Source organism: Musa acuminata, unplaced genomic scaffold (genome assembly GCF_036884655.1).
Source record: "Musa acuminata AAA Group cultivar baxijiao unplaced genomic scaffold, Cavendish_Baxijiao_AAA HiC_scaffold_496, whole genome shotgun sequence".
Classification (NCBI taxonomy): domain Eukaryota; kingdom Viridiplantae; phylum Streptophyta; class Magnoliopsida; order Zingiberales; family Musaceae; genus Musa; species Musa acuminata.
The window spans coordinates 166,828-173,847 of record NW_027020741.1 but is presented as its reverse complement, the minus strand read 5'-3'; the positions used below and the strand labels follow the sequence as shown (position 1 = coordinate 173,847).

Below are 7,020 nucleotides of genomic sequence, written 5' to 3'. Positions count from 1 at the left end.
ATCCATTCTTTCCCTTAACCCAAGGCTGATCCGGGCAATAGGAACCATTATCGGAGTACTTTTTTCCTGACGGGGCAAAGACTGAGCGCATATTAATAATAGGAATTGGTGCATCCTGCTTGCATGCCTTTTTCTAGTCTCAAAGAGCCAGCTCATTCTTCACTGCCCTTTCCTTTACCTTCAAGCATACTGTATTCTTTCCTCTTACTCAGTTCAAGTGAGCTTTAGTGAATAATTCTTAGTAGTATGATCATAACCTTATCCTTGATTGAAGAAAGGAACGAAACCTTATCAAAGATTGAGAATCCATCCCTCCTTGGCCACCCATCGTTGTATTAGTGACGACGCCGAACCAACCCCAGACTCTTAAGCGGAAAAGAAGAAGAGCGCACAATAAATAGACATATGAGAGATAATCCAATAAGGTCACCACTCTAAAGCTTTGTTTTGACTCATGATATAAAAGAATAGGGTAAACAACCTCAGGAACCAACTTTCAGAACTAATTGAGACATACTAGAAAGTGAGCATTAGAGAGTTTCGAGCTCTTTGTATAGTCGTTTGGGCGTTAACTTGGCGCGCCGTTGCTTGGCGCCTTGCAACCCCAAGGATTCATATTTGGTTTGGACTCTGAGTGCCTCGGTACTTCTGTGAGCAGCGCTTACAGATTAATGACTAAGTCTCTTAATGAGAATGGTGAGCCTTGGATGGGTTGGAAGGCCCTTTTTCATCTTAGGGTTGCTCCGAAGATTCAAATGTATCTTTGTCAACTTTGCTGGAACCAATTACCCATCTCACGTTTCATTTACACAATAATTGGAAAGTGAAGTAAAGGCAACGATACACCTGTTTTGTTAGCAATCTTGACTCTTGCTCTACTTATTACCATATTATTCCATGAGTGCTCCTTCGCTATCTCCTTTTGTAACCTGCTGAAGCAAGAAATTTGGTATACTCCTTCCAACAATTGAACCGCAGCTATAGTGGAGATTGGCTGGATGAAGGCAATGACCTGGACTCTTGTTCCCTCCACGAATGACTTAGCCTCAGAGCCACTTCACTTTGGTCTAACCGTAATGATTTGGTGCTTCTCTAGTATCGAGCCAAGTTTCGCAACCACTCGTAAAGTTCCCCTTTTCTATAGTGTCGAGAGTTCTGATCTTCGCTAATGTTGGATACCACCCACTTATATGAGTTGCAATGGGATCTAGGGATGCTCCTATAGCTACTCAGGTAAATTATGATACTTCTCAGAGAATGCATTTTTAGCACTCATCAAAATCTCCTTCTTATCCAGCAGGTAAAGACTTCCTATTTAAGAACGCTTCCTCTGCTCCGACATTGTTTGTATCGGTGTGCCAAGTGAGCTTTAGTGAATAATTATCATTTGTATTAATAATGTATGACCCGATAAGCAACTCGCAACTACGCAGCTCTTTTGGATGGTCTTCGTGCTGTTGATGCGCTCTTGCTCACTTCCTTCTTTATTTGATCAGATTCGATGGAAGTTGTCAATATTGTATGTCAAGGGTCTTTCTACAATTCAAGCGGAACCAGTTCGATGAAATAGATCTTCGCGCAACATGTTGTTCACGTCAGCCACTTTTCCATAAACTTGAATGTTGTGGCCCATAATCTGGCCATTAGGGGGATAACTCCAAGTTCTATTAATTTCCATGTATTTTAGTTGAAATAAAGTGCTTGAAAAGAGGGCTGGTGTGCATCATGTACAAAGAGCATTGGATGATGGAAACACCTTAATGAGAGGAGGACACATAAACCAAGTTCTAACTTACGATCTACGTCAGGGAAAGTGGAATCCTTTCTTTTCCATAAGGATCAATTGTGGGCAGGTTTATTAGCGCCAATTCGTGGGATAATAGAATAGAATAATATAGGGAATAACAAGGAAGGGATTTCAAGTCAAGATTGAATGCTTGTTTTGTTGTCAGGCATAGATCAAAATAAGGAGCTCTTTGAAGGGATGGAAAGAATTAGGCAAGGTTTCGCTACCCAGACAAATTAATGCCAACTTACAGAAGTCACTTTCCTATAGTTCCGTAGGGGATCCCCTGATTTTAGCTTTCAATTGATTACCAGTTGCTAATGGGGATTGATCTTCCTTTAGGGGCTCCTCAATGGGGATCACCAGAATATTTGCTTGCTTTTTTTCACCCTTGATTTTCTTGACTTTCATTGGGGGGTATTTTAGTACAGCTTGGCAGGAATGATTTTGATATCCAAGAAAGCAATAATAAGCATGGCGGGAGCGGAACAATTGAGTGCCTTAGAGACTCTGCAAATCAGTGACAATCGTTCGAATGCCTTATAAGAAACCGTCGCACCAGATCGTCCGCATCGGAGCTTCCTGCTTCACACCTGCCCCGGTCTCTCTCTTGTGGTCTTTCCTTTCGGTGATGTCCATTTGTTCCTTTGTTCGTGTGACGCGTCAGGCGCGGGGCTTGCCTGTCCTTTGTTCGGCTGCTTGGTGGGTAGTCTCATAAAAGAATAATAATGTGATGCTTCCTGCTTTCAGTGCCTATTTAAGGTAATCAGACTCTGATCTTTCCTTGTAAACTAGAATATCTCCCCTAGCTATCGGGCGAAGTGCTTTTACTTGGCTTGGCCACTCTATCACTTGGGCTGGGACCTTTCTTTCCTAAATCCATTGACTGTTATCCGGGTATTGACTACTCTATGGCTATTGCGTTTGTTCCTTCAACGGCAAGAGTATCTGCAAAAGCGGAGTTAACATCTTACTGCCCAGCGTGCCCAGCTAAAGGAATAGCCTTTTTCTTCATTGCTAGGATCAACGGCAATGATCTACCAAAAGGAGGACGTTGAACAAGTGCTTCTCTTACTTGAACTTGAAAAAGGGAACATTAATATCAAACTAACAAGACCTTTACTTGCTCCCGGGAATCCAATCACCATTAATCAGAATTTGACACTAATAACGAGAACAAAACTAGTACTCACTGGGCTGTAACCAATGTAAACAAGAACTCAAAAGTACTCCAGCAACGGGGAAACCAGCTAACACTTTGAAGGCTATAAACACAGATACGGAGCCTCACTTGCTTCGGGCTAACTCTTTAACCTAACTATGGAGCCTACCCCCCTTGACTCTAACTCATACTATCCTGCCATTTTGCCTTTCCTTACCGCACCTTAGACTAGTATCGTGATTGACTGCATAAGTTATCATCATAATAAACTGCTAAAGTTCAATCAGAATAATAATTATAATCAGAATAGAGAATACAGGCACGATCCACAGCACATAGATGAAGAATAAGTTGTCGGACATAGAATCGAAAGGGTGGGTAAGCACATAGAACCAAACTCGGGAGTATTGGTACGATCCAGTGCATATACTATAATAGTAATAAGAATAAGTAACATGGGAGTGAATTTCCACTCAATAGTCCGAGCCTCACTTGTTCACCTCAGCAGTGGAAGAATGCCTACACCAACCAGAGATAATAACTACAAAGCAGTAGAAAATGAATGATATTTGAAATCAGAAAGCCAGCTCCACTATAAGAGAATTAAGCACATTAATGGAAGAATTGATCTAAGCTGTAGCTAGGGAATAATACCATAATTTATTAGCATATATTGGAATGTGTTTTCATATACTAATATTCTCTTGTAGTTTGGATTCTCCCATGTCCCTCGGCTAGATGTTCCAGTCAGAGTAGACCTCTTACAACCATAATCGAATTCTTATTGGCTATACAAAACATATATATTGAATTGCTACACGCACAAGCTATTCCCTTACTGATACTGACCAAAAGAAGCTATTCCCTTACCTACCCAAAGACCATGCATTGGGTGTGCGAAACAACATGCGTTGGTATTTCTAGTTAAAGGCTTCGGTCGTCCACACACTCGTTCTTTGCTCTGGTCCAGCTACTCTGTCTTTGTTCTGTTCGTTCGGTGGTGCATCGAAGGGTTCGGGCAATATCGTTAAGTTAATGAATTGGGTGAAAGGCCTGCGGACGTGCATCGATGGGGTCGGTCACCAATAAACGTTTGTAGGAAAACTAACTCCTCAAGTCGGGTCACTAGCTCTTGTCAGAAGATAACTCATTCTGAAATTCCCCTAGCTCAGTCCGAAAGTAACATAACATAGTCTTCAAGTGGCACAACTAATTCCTTGATCGGCCATCAACTAAGTCTCTGTGGATCATATCTCATTCATGGAGGGGCGTGCGAGCAACTGGTGAGGTAGCGCAGGTAGTCGTTTTCGTTTTCAAGGAAGTAATGGTAGGGTTAAACAAGAGAGGGAGAGTGAAAGAGGAAAGAAGAGGAGCTGCGGGCCTACTAATAGGAGCGGGCCTACTATATGACTCATTCTTTGTTCCCCATTAGCTACGTCGGCAACTCATTCTGAAAGGTATAACCAATCAGTCCACGAGCGACCACGAACTAATTCTGATTTCTCTATTTTATTATCATAGTCCATCAATGTAGTAGGGTGGTTCACTTACTTGTTAGGCAGTATTCTTATTGGGTTTATATGAGTAACCTCCAAACATAGCTAATTCTTCTAGTAGTACCGCTCATTCTCCTTATCCGAGTAACACAACTAAGCCTTGGGGTAGCATCTATTAGTCTCTGATCGGTCATTAACTCAGTCAACGGGGGTAATCTCTCATTCATGGAGTTGCGATCAACAATAATAAAGGAAGGCGGGTAGGGCCATTCATTCATCGAGGCACGGGCAACTGGGCTGGGTCGAGCAACAATAGGTGTGTCGGCGAACTAATTCTTTGATCGGTCATTAACTCATGCAAGCTACCTCTCCACCACAGGGTCTTAGGCCGCACCCCATCCTTACCTTGCCCCAGAGCTTGTAGCGATTCCTACAGTTAGCTTAGAGTCAACTTCAGAATTCTGGCAGATCAATTTCACTGGCAATGTCAACTACTCCTGTTCCTTTAAGAAAGAAAGGGGCAATCCGCATTTATTTCATTTAATCTATCGAGTGTGGTATAGATTCAAGCAATTGACTAGCGGCAGGAGGTTTCAACTGTATTCGCCAATCTTTCAAGTCCAGTCATTGAAACCATAAATCTAGGTGAAATATCAATAGTAATGAAATGATATCCACCCACCTTTAACTGGCCGAATCATAGCGAATGTACGTACTCATTAATCTCAAGGGCTAGTAAGGAAGCCAAGGCGCGTACCAGAGTGATTTCTCTGTCCCCCACAATATCAATCTGAAGGAAGCTCTTTTGATTACTCCCGCACTTAAGCCTCGCCCATGAGCAATATTAAGGGATGTTAACTGTCCATATGGCCTTACTCCTCAGGTAACGAAGCCTCATCCCATATGTATTCCCAGATAGAAAGGGATTCCTGCATTCCATAAGCCAGAATAGCTTTACCTGCAAAGTTCAAATCTTCCATCAAGTTGCACGCCCGGCAAATGGATTACCAGCCTACAATCCAAATTCTTATGCTGAGTTCTGGACCTTATCTTAGAGACCAGTTTCTTTCATCTCTGAACAGTTGCGCGTGGTAGCAGTAGCAGCTTACTAATATTAGGAGAGCGTCGAGTTGATCAATTCATCCTCCCTTTGTAATAAAGGAAAGGCTCTGTCCATCTAGCTAACCTTATGTACACTGAATCAGGGCAGCAATCTCTCTATCTCAGTCTGCATGAGATCCAGAGGTAGCCCTATCGCTTGAGATCTGAGGTAGACCCATCGCTTGGTAACCTCGCCTCCTTGAAGCCCAGGTACCCGAAACTTGATTGGAGAGCTCTTATCTATGTTGCCGACCTGTCCAGTGAATGAAACAAGATGATGCAGCACACCAGCAATTCCTCTGGCATTATGCTGTGAACCATATTCTAAGAGTAATAAATCATCCGTGTAATAGAGATGGTGAAATGAAAAGATTAGCTTTCGGTCCATATTCAAATAGAAGGGCTTCTCATTCATTACTCAGACTAAGTTGAACAGGCGGTTAGACCTCGCTTAAGGTCTCTTTTACCTTTAAGAAGATTCAATAGAGAAAGAAATATTGATTGATTAATTAGGATGGCTATGTAGGTGGTCTTTTTTCACTCTATGCCCCAGATGAAAAAGCACTTAAAGGAAAGGCTCTCGATACTAGTGATCTAGTCAATATGAACTCGACCACTACCATTACTCTTCTTACCTTTTGAAATAGTCCATTGAAAGCAATTGAATCAAAGCCTTACCTTTTGAAATAGTCCACTGAAAGCAATTGAATCAAAGCCTCCCCCCCTTACTCATCACTGTCTTGAATTGAAGCAAATCACCTATAAGCCTCCCGAAAGCATTGTTGATAATTTGGGTTTATCTTCCCGGAGCCTAATTGCTCTGTACACTTTCTTTTGCCTGAGGAATGAATTACTCTTTCTATAATGTTTAAAAAGCCTTAATCAAGTTCGCTTGAAGCACCTTTCTCTTTATTCAAGAAAAGGCCAACCATCATACCTATATATATCCTCTGCTACCGGGAGTTGAGGGCTACTTTACCTATATATATCCTCTGCAACGAGCTCTGCTTCTCTTTGATCTTTGTGATTCATCGAGATTGTCTTAGTGCTCAGGCTATCTAGAAAGGAAAGCATCATGTTCAAAGCGCGAGCAAGAAAGCGACTCACTTACTATCTCGCTCGTCGGAGTCTAAGATAAAGTAAGGGTGCTAAATCTTAATCGATCAGGCTATATGCTCTGGGGGGTTTCAACGAGGTGTAGCGCAGTCTGGTCAGCGCATCCGTTTTGGGTACGGAGGGCTATAGGTTCGAATCCTGTCACCTTGCCAGTGAAGAAATTCCCTTTTGTAAAGAAAGTACTGTAAAGGGGCCCTGCAGGTAGAGCTTAATTCCATCCTTACTGCCACCTTACCTACGAACGGAATTCCAAATACTATACCTTCGGTCGAGCTCAATTACATCGCCCATAACCTATCGGGTGAGTGGAATTCCCTTCCTCCAAACCTATCGCTTCTAAAGCTCTGCTCATTCTCTTA

The 7,020-nt window shown here is 42.3% G+C and overlaps 1 non-coding gene across 1 annotated transcript; it reads left to right on the top strand.

Annotated features, from left to right (window-relative positions):
• Nucleotides 1-6,736: 6,736 nt before the first annotated feature.
• Nucleotides 6,737-6,811, top strand: TRNAP-UGG (transfer RNA proline (anticodon UGG)). The gene has a single exon. It is a non-coding gene; the product is annotated as a tRNA-Pro (tRNA).
• Nucleotides 6,812-7,020: the final 209 nt, after the last annotated feature.